Below are 22,265 nucleotides of genomic sequence, written 5' to 3'. Positions count from 1 at the left end.
TGCCTACACATCATCAATACTTCATCTAAATATCTGTTGACTTCTTATTTGAGGCCTTGCTCCACTAAATTAATGAGCTCAGTAGGTCAAATGGTGCATGTTCAGGAGATTTAGAGTTATTTTTATAGCTATTAGAAAAAGAAAAAAAGCAAAAGCAGCTTTAGGCTTTTTTTAACTGCTGAGCCTATGGAAGTTGCTAAGGCAGAAAAACACTGCTCTTTTCTGTACTTCAACTGCAAGTAAAGGAAACTTTTCCATTAGACAGACACAAAGCTAGCTTGTAATAGAGCTACTGCAAAAAAAAAAAAAAAAAAAAAAAAAAAATTATATATAAAAAAAAACAAAACAGAGGGCAATACAGCAAATGATATATGCACCGTAGTCTGTTTAATATTCAACATGAGAAGTTCTTGCTATTCTACAGAATGGAATAAACATGGGAGTTTCCAAAATGGACTGCGCCTGTTTTAACAATGAGGAAATGAAAGAAGATTGAGTGTTGAAGTTTTTTTCCCAACTTGTTTGTTGTTTCTGCTGTTTTCAGTTGAAAAGGAGTTGGAAATGGGAACATTTCTGCCTGCAGGTATTTGGTGAACGTGATCAGAAAACTGCTAGAAATTGTAGAAGTTAAATGAGTGGAGATTTGGATGTTTCTATCCAAATTCTACCTATTTTGCCCAATTTAGCTATACTTCTATTCCTTATCACATCTGAAAGACTGACTTTTTGTTGTTGTTTTTGGCAGAGAACTTCAGAAAATCTCCTTGAAAAAGGAACGGAAACATGAGGCAGAAACCCATGGTGTCCTGAGAAGGTTACCTGCTGAGGGAAAAAAAAAAAAAAAAAAAAAGAAGTGGTGGGAGACCTTGAAAGCAAAATCATGAAGGGAAATGTGCTTTGTCCCAATGGCAGAAGTCACAGCCCAGGTAACTGCCTCAGAGAACTGCAGGCACAGTTTCTCGCTTCATCCTCATTTCTGTCGAACCTGAAGACTTTTCAATTTCTAAAGTCTGCAATCTAGCGAGTGTATGGCATGCTGCATGCTTTCTCATGAAGGACAGGAAGAACAAGAGAGAAGTTAAATAAATGTTTGATTCCTACTTTGTCAACTGAGATAATATGGAAAGGAAGGGACAAATTGAAAGTTTTTAGAGGAAGAACTGAGACGTCTATTACTGCATCTCTCTGCTTTGTGAAAACAACGTGTACTTAGAAGATAATCAGGCATATATAAAATACTTGCTGGGATTAGAGAGCTAACATTTGTTAGGCAGATATCTTGCATAAACTTAACAAGGCTAGGTCAGCTTTATTAAAAGAAAAGAAACAGTCAGCAATGTAGTTATGTTTGTAAGAAAACTATTGGAAAGCTCTGACAAAGAATGTGTGTGAGGGAGGAAAAATAATACTGATTATACTGTAAAAGTAAATTCTACTCAACTCATGCAGTAGGGTTTTGACCATATATTCTAGTGGCCTGTGTCAAGGAGATCCTGATCCTGCAAGTGGCTGTCATTTCATTAAATAATGTAGGTGGCTCTGAAACTAATGCCTCCTATTTCTTTCCATGGAAACTACAACAGATACAAAAAGCACAATAGTACTATTTGATAGAGCTAATTCTTAGCTACAAAACACTATTTCTCAACTAAACAGAATCGTTAACTATGCATTTTCAGTGATGAACAAGAGCCTGCATGCTGGACTTCTCAAAAAAAAAATCTATTTATCTGTCCATTCCAGCTTCTCTGTCATATTGCATTACTGTTGCCACTGCTGAAACACACCACCCACTGGCTCTCTGTGCTCACATCCACTGTGTGGTCTCTACCAACATACCAACATTGATGAATGTCTATGGTTGTCATTGTTTCCACTTGGAGGAATTTAATGACACACCTTTGCTTCACCCTCACTGCTATGTCAGATACCATTTCATCAGATTTCCCCTCTGCTGCCATCTGTCACATGACAACAAAATGTAATAGATTATCACTTGGAAGATTCAGCCTTTACTGCCGTATCACCAATATCCGCCTCTGACGTCATGGGCCAATACAATAAATTACGAGGACATTACTTTCGGTGCAGCCTTTGCATTTTCTGGAGGTCTTGAAATAGTTTTTCATAGTGTGGGTGCTTACAGTTTGGTGATATTTCTCCTTTCAATCTAGAAATGACACTTAAAATACTTGACTATTTGGCTAGTTAGGTCTAAATGATAGGTTCTGGGTGCAGTCTCTACTTTGCAGTCTCTGGTCCTAATGTTGCTCTCTTCCTAATGTTCTGCAGTGTCTTATATCCCTCATCTCCCTGCTTCTAACCAATTTTTTCAGGAAGCAGCTATGGAAAGCCATTTGAACAAACATGCTAACATTCGGGGGCAAATTCACATTGCCAAAATGTTAGTTTAAGTCCACTGAAATGCGGTTTGTATTTTTCTCTGTAATACTTTTTGCTATTTTAACTTCAGACTTCTTCAAGAGTGTTCTTATTTAACTGAAAGAACGAATAGAAAATAGGAAGGCACAGTTTATGCTTAGCCTTTATTTCCGCAATTATTTATTTATTTTTGGTTAGCCAAGGTTATTTATTTACAAAAGCCAACTTACAGCATCAGTAGCCCTCAGAACGGAGGGTCTCCTCATGCTAGCATGGCCAAGGCCTGCAGTTCCCCACAAGATGGCGGAGCCCAGTGCCCCGGTCCTGCTGAGGTACAAAGGCCCAACTGTTTTCTTTCAGACAAATGGAGGAGTTTCAGATAGCTTTACTCCCCATCTTGGATGAAAATAAGTGGTGGAACATTGAATTTTCCATGTCGTAAAAGTTCCTTTTTTATGTTTTGTTCTCAGTCTCTTCTGTTACCGAATCTGTTGGATGCAATGCAGATGCCACATAAACAGATGAATTTTGGTGAGTCATAATTCATATTTTTAGTTGTTTATTAATAACGGTTATAAAGGAGATTGTTGAACAGCTACATAAATGTGCCATATTCCTGCAGCTGCATTTTCTCTTATATTAAATATTGTATTCAGTCAAAGGCGTGAAGGAGCTGTTTTTCCCCTTGTGTTTAATTGCCAGTACCATTGACAGAGAACATCAGTAAAACTTGTGGTGACATTTTCAAGTTTCTTTTGAAAACAGTTATTTTAAGAACTGTTTGATTCAACAGTATTGGCACTTGTTTATTTTATTGCAACATTTCGAGCATGTATGCTTTTGGTTACACAAATACTTATGGAGGGTTTTTATCTGCGTAAATACGCAGAGGCAGTAAAAAATATTCATCAGTCCTCCTTTGTTGGACATTTGCTGCTATTGCCATTTAAACTTTTTTTTTCTAATCTGGGGATTAGGAAGAATTGTGTCTGACAGAGAGGAAAAACCATTTGCAAACTTTCAGCAGGGAAAAAATAGTTTATATTTAATTTCAGGTATTGGTGCACAGCTCCTTATGTTTCTGTAAGATTCACTGGCTTTCTACCTTAAATCGCATCAGTTACTCTTCTGTATTTTATCTGTATTGTATACTACAGTTTAAGAGTAATTCATCTCTCTGGAGATAAGAGGAAAACTTTGGAAACAGAAGAAATAATAGAAGGATGTTAGAAGAACTTTAGAAATCCTATATTTGTAGCCCAGATTAATGAAAAAGTACATCAGAATACTATCAATTGTTTATGAACAGAAAAGAAAACCTATTGCCAGCAAACAGATTTCTTAAAATAAATCATCTTATAAGCTACAGAAAAAGTGTGCACTTACAGACATATTGCTTCTAGTAGGGGCACATCAAGAAAGACTCTGAGATGCAAAGTTTTCAAGTAAGAAGCTCAATGAAATATGAAAGTAAATGTGTACCTTTTTCCTGACTTGATGTTACGTTACTTGCTTCTATCTTGGACCAAAACCAAATGCATTACACTGTCCTCTTATAGCCATTAACATATAATGGACTGTGTTTTCTCCCTGACCTTCTTCCACTGCTCCCTCCACACATGCTTTGTTATGGTGCAGTGATCCAGATTTCTGCTGGATCTGTGAAAATAATGACTTATATTTCCGACTGACTCTGTTCATGAATGTGTAGTTCAGGTGAATGGGAGTTCCTTATGTTTCATTAAATGATATTTCCCTGTGCTCCAAGAGAAAAGTAGACCTTCAGGAATAGGTCTGTAATGATTGTACTGCTTGGATTTCCAACTCCTGGATGCACTGGCAGTGTGAAAGCAGATGCTCAATGGTTCTAGCTATGCTTGTCTGATGTGTTTTTGTGTAAAATTTCTTGAAATGAAGTTGCTGATTATTCATTAAGACCCCATGGTGGGACCACTCAACAGTCACCTAATTTGGTGATTCACCATCCAAAGAATCATTTCTATGAATTTAGCACAGTGGAAACTCTCCATCTCTCACTTTGGGTTCACCCTGTGTGTGAGACTTCACCAGAATGTCTTCTTTCACAGGTTTTCCTTCTGCATCTACCTTAAATCCTCTTTGCATCTAGTACATCATTTGTATTCTAAATTTGTTGCTATAAATGAGAAAAAGAAACATAATTTTTCCCATTAATGTAAAGCACTGTATTTTGCTAGCTATCAGTTCATAGTTATGTAAAGGTGTCTTGGCTCTTCAGTGTGGAATGGTTAGTTCAGGAGCTGGAATTATTTCACAAATCATAAATAAGTAGCCTTTATTCAACAATTCACTAAATAACTTAATAAAATACATTTTAAATATAAATCAACAGTTGAATTCATGAAATTCATGTGCTTCTCAGCAACTACTTTTTAAAACTAAATTAATTTTAATGTTTATTAAAAAGTGTTATTTACTTGTGTAAATTGCAGTAAGCAACAACAGCAGAAGTCACCATACCACAAACAAAAAGCTGTGCAATAAAACTGAGGCAGGTGGTTTCACCTCCACAGCTGTAGGACTCTCAGTTGGGCTGCCTCTATGTGAGCATCACTCTCACAAGGTAACCATCCCCTCTAGAGAAACTTGTGTAATAACTGTATTCACTCCGATAGGAGAAAATGTGAAGTAAGAAGAAGTGCTCTCTCATATTTTCCTATACTGATGTTACTCCATTATATATATATATATATATATATTAGTTACGAAAGAAAATTACTGATTTCCCACTTTGGATGCGTGAAGATAATGTATTCTTTGATTTTTTTTTCTTTTTAATTTTAGTATCAGAATGCTTTCCCTCTCACTTTGCCTTCCCACTTCATCAATATACTCCAGTATTATACAGTATAGCTAATGGTTACAGACTTCCTTCTGAAAGTAGTGAACTTGAGAGTTTTTATGGAATTTATTTTTTGTTGTTTTCTTATTATGATTTTTTTTCAAAACTTAAAAAAAAAAAAGACCTCAAAGCATGTCTTCCTGAGGTGCATGTGGAGAAGCTTCTACTCTTGCATCTGTAGATGCAAGCACTGGGTCTCTATGCTCCACCAAACCTGTCAGCAATTGCTTGCATTTTAATCAATAAAAAGGCTGCAGAGAGCTCTCTATAATATGATGATATACGACCATGAAATTCTTTTTCTTTGGAAAAGAAGGCAGTGGGTGGCAGGGCTGATACTTGTCTATGGTATTTCCATAAGCAAACATCCACTTAGTTGCCAAACATTATTATTGCTGTTTTTCAAATTGCTGCATTTATATTATTTGCTTGGTAAGTGTTTTGCTAGGTGGGAGTTCCTGCTTATACTTTTTAAAGACAACTGTTTTTGCATTGCATTATTATTATTATTATATGGGGATGAGTGGCTGGATGAGTGTGAAGAAGAGAAGGACCTGGGGGTGTTGGTTGATGCTCAGCTGAACCTGAGCCAACAGTGTGCCCAGGTGGCCAAGAGGGCCAATGGCATCCTGGCCTGCATTAGAAATAGTGTGGCCAGCAGGAGCAGGGAGGTGATCATCCCCCTGTACTCAGCACTGGTGAGGCTGCACCTCGAGTACTGTGTTCAGTTTTGGGTCCCTGTACACTACAGGAAAGATGTTGAGGTCCTGGAGTGTGTCCAGAAAAGGGCAACGAAACTGGTGAGGGGTCTGGAGCACAAGTCTTATGAGGAGCGGCTGAGGGAGCTGGGATTGTTCAGTCTGGAGAAGAGGAGGCTCAGGGGAGAACCTCATTGCGCTCTACAACTTCCTGAAGGGAGGCTGTGGTGAAGACGGCTTTGGTCTCTTCTCCCAGACAATGAGCAGGACCTGGGGAAATGGCTGCAAGTTGTATCAGAGGAGGTTTAGATTAGACATAAGGAAGAACTTTTTCTCTCAGAGAGTGGTCAGGCACTGGAATGGCTGCCCAGGGAGGTGGTGGAGTCACTGTCCCTGGCAGTGTTCAAGAAGCATCTGGATGACGTGCTGCGTGATATGGTTTAGTGCTAGTGGTGGCAATGGTGATGAGGAGATGGTTGGACTGGATGATCTTATAGGTCATTTCCAACCTTGTGATTCTATGATTCTATAATGCTATTTTGTTTGTTTGTATAAGCAATTCCTGTACACATGCTTTTGAAAATGCAAGCTCCTAAATTATCACATCAGTGAATCCTGATCTATGGTTACTTGAGTACAGGATTGGTTCCCTGTCTGCATTTGGTAGCATTAGACTGCAAGGGAGGACCTAGTTACAAGATCTCATCAGCCTGGCAGGGAGCAAGCAGCTCAGCATACAAGGGAGAAGCCAGCAAGAGGCTTCCTTCAAGAACTAATTAAAAAGAGGAAAAAAGGGATTTTTCTTGTATTGCAGGCAGTACCATGGACTTGGTGAGTGCCTGGGGCTACTATATGTTGCTCACTTTAGGCACCAGTTGAATGACTTCAGTGCAGCTGCTAGAAAATTTGCAGATTGTCTGCAAGGGAGGAGGTTGAAGAAAGCAGTTTTATTCCTAATACATTTTAGTGAGTGATTTGAGTGATTGTGTATGCAGGAAACCTGAAGAGTTTCACAAGTCCTCCTGGGCTGCTTGTTTAGCTAATGTTACATTTTTCCTTTGAATGCAATGATGGACGCTGTGCAAAACAAATAATGTTATGTCACTGAATACTCTCTAAGCAGAGAAGATGACAAAGAATAGCAATAGCAGTTAGTTTATGAAAGGTGATTAAATCAATGAGTAGTGTATTCTGTGCTTAATGAATGTATTAATATAAATATCTCTCAACAATTCTCTCAAAGCGTTTCAATCAGAATTTCTCTAAAATCATATAATAAGCACTGTTGAGTATTTTTTTCTTTTCTTTTTTAATTTTAGTTTGATGGCATTATTTCACTTTTGAAATTACAATTTCATTTTTACTTCTTTAAAATAATAACAGAAAAAAAAAAAAAAAAAGAGTGTAATAAGAAGCCAGGAATTAATGGCAGTGGCTACTTCTGTTGAAGAAAGGGCTACTGAAACTGGGTTATAGAGTCATAGAAATATAGAATGGCCTGGGTTGAAAAGGACCACAATGATCATCTAGTTCAACAGCCCCTGGTATGTACAGGGTCGCCAACCACTAGGCTGCACAGAGCCACATCCAGCCTGGCCTTGAATGCCTCCAGGGATGGGGCATCCACAACCTCCTTGAGCAACCTAGTAGGCAACCATTATCAATGTAAGCAGGTAGATCAGTTTTTAAAGGCTGCCAATGAACACTTCATATCTTTACATCTTGGAAGCTGGGTCTGGATACTTAGCTGAATATGTATTCTACTTTAGCTCTGAAGTTTTGAGATTTGATGTAGGATTTACTGCATGACATTTTCTGGCCTCTTGTATAAGGAAGGTCAAATCTGTCAATCATGCTAATCCCTTTGGGTTTTAAAATCTTTTAAACTATTGTGAAGAAGCTAGCTGCCAATTAACTTCTGTGTCTGGAGTACAGATCTTCAGCTGAGAGCTTCACATGCCTATTCTGATTTACCTTCAGTTTCTGGCAGGAGTTAAGAACATCTGGTTGCTTCCTAACCTCACAGGAGAGATTTTCATTTAACTTGTATTTCTTTCATTACAACTTTTGTTTCTGTTGTTTTATATCTTATTTATTTTACTGAAAGACTTTATTTTAGTTTATTTTACTGGTAATGAATAAAGCACGCAGGCATTCATGATGAATTTGTCCTTAAGTATTAGGATTAAAAAGATAGAAATGAATTTTATTTGCATTTTTTTAATCTGAGCAGTACTGAATACTGCTATCAGTACTAGATTTTTGTGTTTTCTTCTATATGTTTGTCCTACATCGTTGACTCTCTTCTATGTCCATTAGCAGTAGTGCAGCTTTCCAATGAATTGGGATGAGCTTGCTGATTCAGTGACAGAATGAAGAAAGAGGGTTTGTATTTGGTGACAGCGTGGAGTTATGTTGGTTTAAGATGAGTGTAACCTAACAGTTGTCATCTGTTGTTTATTCTCTTGTCCTCTGCTGAAAGAGCAGATCTCTTGTGGTAGGTTAGCTCAATTTGAGTTTTTAATGTGTGTCACAGTGTATTTATGGGGCTATTTTGCACTGGTAGGGAAGATAGGAAGGTTTATGTGATGAACCTTGGAGACATCCTATCTCCTGCAAGCTTTCTACAGGAGAGCCAAGAGTTGAGGGTGTTTAGTGCTGGCTTCATGGCTTCACCCTAGAGTGCTCTGGATGAACTGTGGCCTCAAGCTGTGGAGCAATTGCCAGGCAAAGAACAAGAGCAATAAACATCTCTGAAACTACATGGGAAGTCACTATGTGAAGAGGAGAAAATATCCCAAGTGGCCAAAAATAGCTTTCCAAAGAAGAAAGACTATTATGCGTATAGTACATATAAATGTTAAGGTAATATTCATTTTCTGGAGCAAAAAGGTTATATTCATGGTTGTAAGACCAAATTCATGTCTTACTGCCTATGTTGCTGTGCTGTTTTACTGTTTGTACGTTGTAATGTATACCAAATCATTACAGCTCATCAATTACTTATGCAAACATCCTTGCAATGCCCAAGAGTTATGATTAAGGATGAAGCCCTTTTTTGGCATAGGTATTTTGTGGGAAACAGGACAGTCTGCAATACCAAGCTGACAAAGAATTACTTCAGACCATAACATAGGGGTGAAACCTCCTGGAGAAGCAGTAGGAATCTTTTTGGTTGAAAGAACAAAACAAAATAAAAGCTACGTTGCCTTTTGGGTCAACAGCCTGTGTACGATTCTGTCACTACTGTTTCTAACATTTATGCGTACTGCACATTTTAGGATCATGCAGCTTTTTTATATGTTTTTTTTAACCTTGCTGTTCAAAATAAATTGTAGCAAAATGGGATAGGATTTTGATTGCTGTAATCATACCTACCACACTTAAACATTCTGAAGTGTTCTTCATCACCTAATTTTCGGCTATCAGTAGCGTTTATGAGCCACTTTTCTCACTCTTGAAATCATAGCTCCTGCAGCAGAGCACCATAAGAGGTTGTCAGGCCTTTTAAACTGTGAACTCGTGTTTTCAAGCTTTTCAACAATTTTTTGCCTCTTGTTTTGGGGGGAGAGAGGAGAACGGAAGTAGCCATATTGTCTCATGGCTTCTTTCTCTTCTCTGGCTTCTTTTTATAAGATGCCAAAATTTTAAGGACAACATTAAAAAAAATCATGATGAAATCGTAGGATGCCTTAGGTTGTAAAGAAAATCACACTAGAAAATGATTCAGCTGATTTCTGTCTTAGTTTAATGGACACTAATTGTTAATTGGCACTGACAAGCCCAACCTAAATTATTAAAATATTAAGACTTTTTTTTCCTTTCATTCTTTATTCGTGAAGCATCATATTAACAAACTTAATTAAACTGACCACAAAAGAACCTAGAAATAGGAATTCAAAAGACATTGGATTTTTTTCACAGAAAGCTAATTAGACTTCAAATCAAGAAGTCTTAACAAACATCTCTATTGTTTTTTGTTAGAAGTGAAGAATGAGAAAAACACCAAATGTCAAAGAATAAATAATAAGGCTTGTAGCATCTTGAATCAATATTGGCAAATCTAACTGGTATGTCTCTGATAAAGGAAGAAGAACAAAAAAGAAGCAGAGAAATATAATGCAGAAATGACAAGTATAATGAGAGTCTTCATTGTTGATTCTCCCTCTAGTCTTATCATTTTATAATTTTCTAGAGATGTTTAATTTGTTTCTTTTCTGTGATTTGTGCTAGTAGGTCTTTATTTCAAGATCTGTTTTTTTCTGAGTCTGCTTTTGCCTTGTTTCTTATTTGAGTGCTGAGGATCATCTGAGTGAAAGCCATTAACTTTCACATGGTTTTCAATCAAGACCTTTGTAAAATGGCCAATTTCACATTGGCTTTAATGGAAAATATAGATTGCTTCGTATTTGATTTAGACCTCAACCTAAGCTTGTTTTCTTTTTCTCCCCTCAGGTTATAAAGCTTCACATGATTTTTCTAAGTATTTTCTTAGTATAAGCGTAACACTTGGACAATTGGCCTGCCTCTAATTAGTTTTAAACTGCACTGAAAATGAGTAATGTAGTTTCTAGTCATTTGTCGCAGTTGACATTGTAAAAAGTAAAGCATTCAGTGGGAAATTTTGCTTCCACTGAAGCTGGTGAAGAATTTCCATCAACTTAGCAATTTTTCTTGTATGTCGAAGCATGCATATGTAAATATAATTAAATTTTAGATCCTGATCTGCTTTCAGCTCATCCTTGATAGAAATATTGATAATCTTTTATAGAAATATTTACTGCAGCTGTTACAACTGATATTTTGCAAACTGTAGGTTGACTTTTTCCAAACAGATTCCTCTATATGGGATTTTCAACTGAATCAGTCCAAGTGAAGTGAAAGTGACAGTCCTCTTTAGAGATCTTATTTAAAGAATTGAAATGCCGAGTCTTCTTTCACTGATGTCTGTGCCAATTTCTGGTAAGGCAGTAATAACACCTGAAGCTGGGAGAGTTTTACAGGGAATGGGTGCCCTTAAAAGCATTTCTCAGTGTTATTTATATGCTTTATAATTTTTAAATATATTTTTCCAAGCACTTTCAAATTTCAATATTTGCCTACTAAACAAACAGTATATTGTATATGAACAAGTGAAAATATGGCTTTGATCAATGAGGCAGGTTTTCTTTGCAGAAGAAGTAATTTCTGCTTGTTCCACGTGCAGCTATTGTCAGTGCCTAAAAGGAAGTATGCACAAAATAAAAAGGCTGTGAAGAGGCTATATAGATATTATTTTTCTTCAGAAATTATTTTCTTGTTCCTTATGGCTGCAGCTGGAAGATTATGTGTTTCAAAACACATAATCTAAAGGCTCAAGGAGGGTTTTTTTTCAAACACTAATACTGAATATGACATATTTCTTATTGAGACTTTATTGTAAAATGGACTCCCTGTTTAATTTGTGCCATAGCTTTGCTCTCAGAGCACTATTAGCAAGGAATCCTAACACATTAGTGAGCCGTGCTGCTGAGAGGTGTCTGTTAGAAGTTTTATGCTTTTATTTGGATGTAGTATTTGTGTCTAGCTTTTGAAAGTGTTGTGCCACACTACATATGTGCCTCCCTGCTTACACTTCTCAGCCTACTTGCACTTGAACACAGAGTTTGCCTTGTTTCTCCTCTTCTCTCTTCTCCTCTCTTTTGCAAAAGCAGTTTTGGTTTCTTGGTTTTTCAGGAATATAGATTGTTATTTTTTCACTCCTCCACTGAAAACGTGATGTCACAAATGCATTCAGAGTGAACACAAATCTTTAGAGAAATGAGCAGATTTATATTTACTGAAAATCATTACCATGTTACCTTTAGGAGCACGAAAAATGTAATGGCAGAAAATTATTCAAACCCCATGTGTCCTGACTGCAAAATGAATTTGTAGAAATACAGAGCATAATAAGTAAATAGACTCACTAGGCAGCATTTTCAGTCTTATGCTGTTTTATTTAATTATTTTCATTTAATCCTGTTTCATAGAAAACATTCGCTTCTGCTTCTCTACATGAGCATATGGTCAATATATGGATATCACAACTACATCTTAATAACCAGCTGCTATTCGTGTGTAAATCAGGATGGCTGAATAGCTGGCTGGCTGGAATAATAAGCACAGTGTACTCATTGCTTACATAAAAATGTTTCTGAATACTTTTAGTCAATTGCCATTTAATTTGGGTAGCTGCAGATCCTTACCATAGATCATTGATAAGTCAGAGTAGCAGACAGAAAGGAGTTTAATGGAAGTATGAAAACTCTTGGGAGGACAGGGATGAAGGAAGCTCACTCTTTCTTCTCTGCCATTATAGATCAAGGACTGCTTGGGTGGGACAATAAAAAGTTTGGGTGGGTTTAGGACAGTTAAAAATGCTAGAAATTGAGTAATTGAATGACTAATACAGAGTGCAGATGGGGCTTTCTCATCACAAAAGTCACTGAATTAAAGTCTTCTCTTTCTGCATTCAAATCTAATAAAGTCCTTTTGATTTCACCGTAAATGACTTCACTTCTGAGCTAAGAAGCAGACAGAGTGGTGAGGTTTTTACATTTGGCACAGTTCAGTCAAGTCCTGTTTAAAAGCAATGTATTATGCATACACAAATTTAAAAAAGGACAGTTATGAAGACACATCTCTAAAAATGTGCTTTTGTAGTGAATAAAACAAAATGATTTCCTCATACTCTTGTGCAAAGTGGGTGGCTGCAAAGCATGTGCATAGATTTCTGGAGATACAATATAAAGGGGAGGATAATAATAATCTTTTTCTTTCAATAAAGAATCTGCACAAAAATTCCATCAGCATTTTGCACAGTATGATAAAAAAAAAAATGCATTAAATCCTCAGCATCAACAGAGGTTCAAAGTGAGACAGAATCAAGCTAAATGAGGTACCCATAAAGAAAAGAAATAGCTAAATGGATATTAGGGAAGTCAAGATAACTACAAAATTAGCAACACAATAGCTTATAGAGTCTGCTTTTGCTAACAAAAGGCAATCATTACCACCTAGCATCTCTGTACAGTCCTGGTAAGAAAAGGTAGTTACATTCTGAAATGAACAAAATAGCATGGTTTCATGAAGATAACTTAAATTTTGAAGTTAAGGTACTTGAACTTGAACTTCTCAATAAAAGACTTTCTGATGACACCGTCATGCTGAAAGTGGTCTCAAGTAGAGAATAGGTGCTGACTGCATTACTCAATTTCTTATCTTCACATCAGTGACTCCAGTGGTATTCTTAAGGGAGACATTTTTGGGCTGCTTTGATGCCTTTTGATACCCTTTGGGGCACAATTGCCGGCAACATAGAACTGGCCATTGGGACACTGATCCTCTACGTCTTCTGAACATCACCGCCGGTCAGAGAAGACATGGAAAAATTTCTTGGAAAGTGGAATCTTTCCTGAAATGAGTATTCTATCCTTAGATGAAAATACCATCAAATTTTAAAATAAAAAGGGTGTCAGTTGATACCCTGCAATTTAAAGTGTTTTTGCAAATGTTCGGGTACGGAGGTGGCCTCTGAGCCCCAGAGGTTGTCAGAAAGCTTTCTGAAGCAAGATGATGCATTTGCAGTTAATGCAAATTTCTTCCAGGGAGCAGAAGCAATTAGAGCTGGTCTTGGATTCAGTGTGAAATCTCAACCCAACCAAGTCTGTTCAGGTTGTTCTGTCAGCTCTTAAGTCATGAAAAGAAGTCAGTCTCAGGGAGCAGACAGTGAAATGCAGAAAAGACAATTCTTTTTGACAGGGTGCTCCATTAGCTCGCACTGAGGTCCCTGACGGGGAGAAATAGGAACCCTCCAGCTGGCAGCTCTGGAATTAGGAAACATAAGAGGTGGCAGGGAAAAATCTGCATTATGATAGCCTCAGAAAGTCTTCCTGATGACCAAAACCTGATGTACCCAACTCATATCTGTTCTAAGCAAGTCTGTCCATTGATTAGAAGCCTGTGAATGCACTTGACAAGTAGCTAGCTCTGGCCTGGTTGTTTTCAATACCATCATCAGTAGGAGACAGAAATTGTAGAATCATAGAATGTCTTGGGTTGGAAGAGACCTTAAAGATCATCTAGTTCCTACCTCGTGCCATGGACAGCATTGCCAGCTGCTAGGTCAGGCTGCCAAGTGCCCTATCCAACCTGAACGCTTCTAGGGATGGGACATCCACAGCTTCTCTGGGAAGCAAGCCTATGTCAGTGCCTCTCAGTCCTCCGAGTAAAGAATTTCTTCGTAATGCAATGTAAATCTCCTCTCTTTTACTTCAAGACGATTTTCTTTTGTCCTTTCACTGTCACATCATGTAAAAAAAATTCTCCCTCTTGTTTCTAATCTTTAAGTACTAGAGGGTCACAGCAAGGTTTCCCTACGGCCTCTTCTCCAAGCTGAACAAGCCCAACTTCCTCAACCTTTCTTCACAGGAGAAGTGCTCCAGCCCTCTGATCATTCTCATGGCCCTTTTCTGGACCTGATTCAACATCACCTCATCCTTTTCATGCTGGGAGCTTCAGGCCTGGATGAAGTACTCCAAATAGGGCTTCACAACAGCAGGGTAAAAGGAGACAATTACCTCCCTCACCCTGCTGGCCAACCCCAGTTGCAAATTTATAGCACTCAAGAGCAATGTAGTACACAGACCAAAATGGAGTAGTGGCAGAAGGCTCCATTCAGCTTAAAATTTTCGTAAGTCACTAAAACCAAAGGCCTTCTGTTCACCTGGTGGGAAGTCTTTTTCTCACTGATGCCATCTAGTAGCTGACTACTAATGCTTCTGGTTGAAGTAAACAGAAAGACATCTACAAGGACAGCTCTGAAAGTAATGCCTTCTATTTTATGAGGTTGGTCCCTGACATTGGAGGTGGATATTGGTGGTATGACAGTATAGAGGCTGAACCTTCCTTACAGTAGTCCATTACATTTTCTTGCTGTGTGATAGATGGCAGCAGAGAGACTGTCTGACAAAATGGTATCTGACATGGAAGTGTGTATGGAGCTTTGTGTCATTGAATTCCTTCATGTGAAAAAAATGATTCCCACTGACTCACACTGACACTTGCTGAATGGAGACCAACCAGTGGATGTGAACATGGTGAGGTGGTGGGTGATGTTGTTTTAGCAATGGTGACAGCAACTCTGGTCACCTCCGCTGAAGCAGACTTTTATGAGCATTGCATGCACGCTCTTCTTCATTGTTCACAAAAATGCATAGCTAATGGTGGTGAAGATGTTGAAAAAATAGTGTTTTGTATCTGAGAATCTGCTCTATCAGATGGTATTAATGAGATTTTTCTAGCTGTTGTAGTTTCCGTGGAAATAAATAGAATGCATTATTTTTGGAGCAATTTACATATTTTGAGGTTTGCTTTTTGTAGTTTTGCATTTAAAGTTCCTTATTGGTCTCCACAAATCAGAAGCTTCTATTCATTAGAAGTACTTCAAAATCATATTTAAGATCTGTTCAAAATGCAGAATATTAAAGAATAGGTAAAAAGCACAGCAAAAATGGGAGATTAAGGAAGATGTGAACTATTTTATTTAGACCTGATTGCATTTTCTTAAACATAAAGAGAAGATCAAAATCAAGTAACTCAAACCTTTACGCAGTTTGTCTTTGGGCACAGGGTATAAGTAGAAGCAGCATCTGAGATCACTGTGTCTCTCAAGCAGCCTGGAGAGAGCCAGTGTCATTTTGTTTAAATTCAAAACATGTTCTGGCAGCACATGCCCATCTGCTAACCCTCTGGCTAAAAGTCAGGTCTGCAAAAGTAATAAAAAGATGCAACTCCTGTTTTCTAGTATGATTTTCGCCCCTTCAGACACCTCAAAGAGCTTTTTGGCTGCCTGAAGTATCTAACAACACAAGAAATAGCTAACAAAGGCAAAGGGAGAGAGAAAGAAAAACAGCAGTCAAAGGGAAAAGGAGGACAAGGACAAGAAAAGAAAAAGCCAGCATGTTCTTACAGGACTTTGGTTGGAAGTTGTTGCTGTTCATTTTGTTGTTGGAATTTTTATGGAGGGAGACTCTTGTGGAAAGATCTCAAGGGAAAATCAAAAAATTACTGAGGAGCTGAAAAACAGCAATAATGATTATTTTACCAGTGAGTAATTAGAAACATATTTTAAATATTCTGATATATGTTTAAATGTTTTTGTAGTTTAATGATTTTTTTTAATGTTTTATTTTTGTTGCCATGTGGAAAATGGCAGCAGGGGAGGCAGTCTGACAAAATGGTGTCTGACATGGAAATGCGTATGAAGCAAAGATGTGTCACTGAATTCCTCCGTGTGGACAAAAATGTCACCTATTGACATTCATCAATACTTGCTGAACATTGATGAAAAGCAGCCTGTGGATGTGGGTGGTGCATTTCAGCAGTGGTGACAACAGTTGGTCACCTCCTCTGGTGCAGATTTTTATGAGCATGGCATGCAGTCTCTTGTTCGTCACTGGCAAAAATACACAGCACAAGGTGATGTCCTATGTTGTATGTGTATATGTGATCATAAGTAGAAAAACTTACATGCAAAGCAGAATAATCATTCTTATTGATAATGAGCAGAGTAAATACAGGAAAAAAAAAAAATTAAGATTAGTGTTAGAGAGTGTGGGAAGCAAAGTGGCAGAGATGAAATCATAAAGGCCTTGTGAATGTTAATGTATGGATGTTAAAATGTTGAAGCAAGTGTATCTCTCTGAGGAATGAAGGTAAGTGTAAATGTACCTTATGAGGGACCTGAGATGGAGTTAGTAAGACCTCCCCCCCCCCCCCCCCCCATCATTTGCTCTGTAGGTGGAAACAAATCTGACTGACAATAGGATTCAAATTCTTTGGACTACTGAAGTTACAAGTATTTTGTCTTGAAACTCTGAAGATGTTTTTTGTCATCCCACTAAGGGCCAATAAGAAACTCAGAGATAATTTTGAAGAAATAATAGAAGGAATGTATGGGAACATGGAGGATGGCATGATTTTAACTGTGAGCTTCATTATTTTAAAAATAAAATACAAAGTGTGAAATTGTAGAGATGATAGATGTCCTTTTTAATTTTTTTTCAGTTTGTTTCAGAAGTAATTTTTTCACCAGTTTGAACTACAGATGGGTCTCATGGGATTTGCTTTCAAACATAAGGGAGATATTCAGGCTTTCAGATTTCATTACCACTTTCCTTGTTATTGTGTGCCTTGAGGAGCTATAAATAACACATGGCTAATTTGTGAATATGACACGTTCCAGGGGATATGTGTATTTTAATCAGGGCACCTTCTGACATTTGGTAATTGGTTCAGAGATTTGTTATATAATTTCATGATTATTAAGTTGCTAGGAGGAAAAAAAAATCTAAATTTGTTACCCAAAATCTGCCCTCATTGGACCCTTGTAGTATCTTTGTTTCTTGCAGGTCTAACTACAGATTTCAAGTCAGTGAAAATATAAACTATTGTTCCAGTTTGTTTTTTTTTTTTCTATTTCTTATAGTTCTAGTCATATAATTAGTAGCTGTGTTCTTTATGACATACTGCTTCTAGTTAAAACTTCCTATTTGTGTGTCTATCACTAAAATGCTTGCTTTTCAGATATATTTATATTTGGTCTGGTGAAAAAAAAAATCACTTTTTGTGTTGAAAGTATGTGTTTGATGCGGGGATTATTGTTTTTAAGAACAAGTTTTGCTGGTGTTCAAATTATGATCAGTTGCCTTATATTCTGTGAAACACCCTTTGAACATCTGTACAAAGTGACTGCCCCCTAAAACCATTCTATTTCACAGAATCACAGAATGGCCCGGGTTGGAAGGGACCTCAAGATCATGAATCTCCAACCCCCTTGCCACAAGCAGGGCCACCAACCTCCCGATTTAATACTACACCAGGTTCCCCAGGATCCCATCCACCCCAGCCTTGAACATCTCCAGGGATGGGGCATCCACACGGTTTCAAGCTGATGTAAGTTATTTAATCATTATGTTCATACTGAATTTCTTTTTATGGTTTGATCTTTTGAACGGAGATGTTGTAGTGCTGAAAGGTGCACTTCTCAATGCCTGGTCATGAAGCATCAATACAACCAGGTTGTTTTTGTTATGGAAATCCATTGATTTTGGTAGAATTATTCAAACTCAGAGTCTGCAATTTGTTATTATTAATGCTGTTATCCATATTGAAAGTCTTGTCTCTGATTAGGCTGTTGTGACAGTTGCCTCCTCCAATGGCTAAAGGGCAGATGGTGCATGAGGCTGTCTGCTCCCTGGCCTTGGCACACGTAATTCCTTGCTCCAGAGGGTGTGTTTCTCTTGTGCCAGACAGCACATTTATTTATGCAGGCTTCACAGAATATGGTTCTTGCCTTAAGAGTGCATTTACATCATTTGCAGCACAGATACACTTTCAGGTCCTTTTGCAACATAGATATTCGGTTTCTACCCACAACCAAGTCCGAAGAAATTTCATTAATATATCAGTCTGACTTTAGTTAGATAAGAAGGCATCATTTACTTATTCAAGCAAATATTGATACAATTACTTTTTATTTATTTATGGTATCTTTGAGGCTATCCAGGTAATGACTAATGCAATGATGTTGTGCTGACTTTAGCTATGCAATGCTATAACAAAGAGCATTTTTTCAGTGACGTGCAGTATTACAATTTCTCTATGTACTCAGTGTTGGCCATAAAATAGAGACTTTTCCTTGTGGTAGATTAAGGAACATCTTTGATGTTTCCATTCAAAGAATATTGCTTTCATAAGGTGAGCATTAACAAGACAGTAGTGACACATTTTCATGACAAGGTTGCTGACTGAACAGATCATTAGAGAGAAAAGGATCAAAGCTACTTCCACGTGTTATGTTTCAGTGAGATGTAAGTACGTCACTGACAAAAAAGCGAAAGCAGCAAACATCACGTCAGGTAAAGCCCACTCCTCTTGTCTTCCTCTCCTACTCATTTGCTTGTAGCAAATCACAATCTATTTGCATTTTGAAAGAGGCATGTTGGAATCTGCCTGCAAGGGTTAATATAACTCTGATAAGAGATTTATGAATACAGGCTGTCCTTTGTTACTAGTGGTCATGACAAATTACAGAATGACAAAATTAAGTATTTAGTTCTTAATGGCTCTCCACTTCTGTCTGGAATTGCTTTTTATTTTTTTTCTTTCCTGTAAAGACAAGGCACGCATTTAAAACCAAATGTATTTGTGAAGCACAGAAAAAATATAGATGGTTCAGCAAAACAGAAAGTTTCTACTGTCATTTTGCAAAATATTCCTAGTGACGCTGTAGTCCCAAGCACAAAATTCCCTTCAATTTAATTAGCACGTAAACCTATGGTTCTCCTTTTCTACCTGTATCAACTGATAGGAGATCCAATGACTTCTTCTAGGGATATGCAGTGTAAAACCTAGAGCCCAAGGGCAGGGAAGCTAAGTTAGCTTGTAATAGCAAAGTATTCTGCAGGCAAGAGAGGTGCTTATGTTGTGATATAATGTCTTTTGAATATGTTGGATTGTCATTACTCACATTCATCTTTAAGTGCTTATCAGATTCTTGTATACCTGAAAGAAAGTGAGGAAGAGCTGCCCTAAGTTAAATGTTATGCAGTAGGGTTGTAAGACATGTAGCCAAAGTGTTTCTCAAACTTTCTACAGATACTCCAACATATTTGAAAATTTTGACAGAAAAGAATAGGCAAGGGCAACGATGATTGATCCATGTTCTTAAGAAAAAAATTGAAGCCATATTTCCACCAGAGGCTTTAGACGGACATTGATATATTTATCAAGAAAAAAAAAACAAACACAAGCACAGCCTTTGCATCACTAACGTTGTAGCCTGGTGCCAGAATTTACAGCTGTAATGTAAGATTCATTGCCACTCTCTTTATTTATTGGAAAAATCTCTTGCAGCTGAGCAAAGGCATAAATATAAAATTAAATCACGAAAACTACTTCGAACTAGTGCTAAAGATACTCCTTAAACTCATGGGACCAGGACAACATCAAACTAATGCTGAAACACAATTGAGACAAACGGTTTTTATTTAGCCATCCATTATGCCAAACATCACTTTACAGTCAATATGTAAAACCACAGATTATTTGAGAGTATTTGTTTTGTAAGCTCAACTAGGGTATTCGAAGACAGCATGTTCAATGAAGATACTTCCATGAATTTCTGTCCTTACGATGTCTCATTTTCGTGTCTCTGTAAAATTACTTTTATGGTGTGTTTTACTAGTGTATAATGCAAGGAAACTTTATATGCTCATGAAAAATGGCTTTATAAACTACTCTAGTCTGCCAGATGATTCTTAGACTGCATAGATGTGAGTATTAATGCCTGCAATATGTTGATAATATTTGTCCTTTTAGGTCAGTACAGACTTCTGAAGTATTTACAGTCTGCAAAAATAGCGTCACAAGTACAGAATAATAGTTATTGAATATTATGGGTTTATAATACATACATATTTAAATATTTCTCATAAAAAATCTTCTTAAGAGTGCTAGTCTTAACTGCTGGACAACTTCAGAGATATGTTATTTCAATTTAGACTTAATCATAAAAATCAGTACAAATTTTATGTAAAACATGCAAACATGTCTTCTTGCTCTAGTCCTGCTTGGTGCTATATGAATGTCCTGCACATGCTTGTGTGGTTGCACCTTTTGAACAGATACCACTTGGAATCACAGGACATGTCAAAGGCAACTCTCAGAGCTGAAATCAAACTGACTGTGGGACTGTGGGTAGGGCTCGTGTAGGCAAGAGGGTCTGATTCTGAACTCATTCCTGTGTGCAGCTCCCTTGGGAAAGCTACTAAAGATGTTGCTACCCACCATGAGCAGAGTTAAGGCAAAAAAACAACTGTGTGTTCTTCAGTCAGCCAATGAGGGAACTAGGGCCAGCTAGATTTCAGGGATTTTAAAATGGAGCAAACAACTTCTTCTGTGTATGTAAATGATACCGACTTCAACTTTTTGATGCCAAGACGTAAAATTTTCTCTACCACTTTAATCATTATGTTTGAGTACTTAAATCTGCTCAGTCTTGAGACAATGGAAGAGATAGAGATCTGCCCTTTCCCAGTCATGCTTGATTTCTTAAAGCCTTATTCAAGTCCTGCTAGATGCAGGCCCCACTGAAATTGAAAGAAAATGTTTATGCTGACTTCAGTGCTTTCTTTGTCACATCTGTAATTGCCACTTTACCAAAGACCTGACTATAATTGTCCTTACAATGTCTCTATTTTTGGGATATTCTCACATCCTTGTGTTACCTTACAAACCAATGGAGGACTTCTTGCTTTCTGTCTTAATACTTCTTGCGCTAAGACATCTTATGCTTATCTGAAGCATGAAACCATTCAGTGGAAATATCTTTCAGGGATATTCTGAGCTTTCCTGGAGCATGATGTACTGTGTGCTTTATAAAGAACTGAAAAGAATATGGTATAAAATAGATGAGAGTATATATGCTAGAAAGAAAAAGAGATGTGGAGAGATGTATATACTCATCTACACGATTCTCATCGTGTAGATGAGAACCTGCATGATGGTTTTGCGATCAGTAGAGGTCTCGTACCTGGCTGAGTAAGAGGAAAACAGGAGAGAGCAGAGGGTAGCACTGGCAGAAACCAGAGCTAGAGATATTGCCTTGATCACTCATGGCCATGGGAGGAGACACACGGAGGATCAGAACTACTTTCTTGCTCTAAAAGCCAGGCGAAAGAGGTCAAAAGACAAAACAGCCCCAAGAGCAATTGGTGCTAATGTGCTATTTTAGATAATGATGGTCCTCATTTCTTATATAGTGACTTTTCATCTCTAGATCTCATAGCTCTTTATCTCAATTTTTCAGATTGCAAAACTGATTAATTACACTAGCAGCATTAGTATAATTAGTGCTGAGTATTCTCCAAGCTTCCTCTTCTTTAATCATCTGGGCTTTGAACCTGTAAATTGGAACTAAATCCCTATTTATCAAATAGCATAGATTTTAGCATCTGCAGAGGGTAGATTTTTGTTTATGTTGCTCTATCTTAAACTCAGATATTGTTGTAGCTTTGGAAATATGTCTGTGGGAGTGTACTGAAAACAGATAGACCAAGATTTCTCTCTCTCTCTCTTTTTTTTTCAGGTTTTTTTTTTTTTTTTTTTTTTTTTTTTTTTTTGGTCACATTTGATCTCTTGGACATTAAGCATTTTGGAAGGGAAAGGGAAAAAAAGAGCAGTACTATGTGTGCTTCAGTGTGTAGGTGGATTGAAATGTC

The 22,265-nt window shown here is 37.4% G+C and overlaps 1 long non-coding RNA gene across 1 annotated transcript; it reads left to right on the top strand.

Moving 5' to 3' along the window:
* The first annotated feature begins 855 nt into the window (after window positions 1–855).
* LOC122179702 lies at window positions 856–17,789 on the top strand. The gene is made up of 3 exons (XR_006178799.1): window positions 856–926; window positions 2,853–2,913; window positions 17,763–17,789. It is a non-coding gene; the product is annotated as an uncharacterized LOC122179702 (long non-coding RNA).
* Window positions 17,790–22,265: the final 4,476 nt, after the last annotated feature.

Source organism: Lagopus leucura, unplaced genomic scaffold (assembly GCF_019238085.1).
Source record: "Lagopus leucura isolate 7727_CA_CO unplaced genomic scaffold, USGS_WTPT01 Super-Scaffold_100004, whole genome shotgun sequence".
NCBI classification, from domain to species: Eukaryota; Metazoa; Chordata; class Aves; order Galliformes; family Phasianidae; genus Lagopus; species Lagopus leucura.
This window is presented reverse-complemented; position numbering and strand designations above follow the sequence as displayed.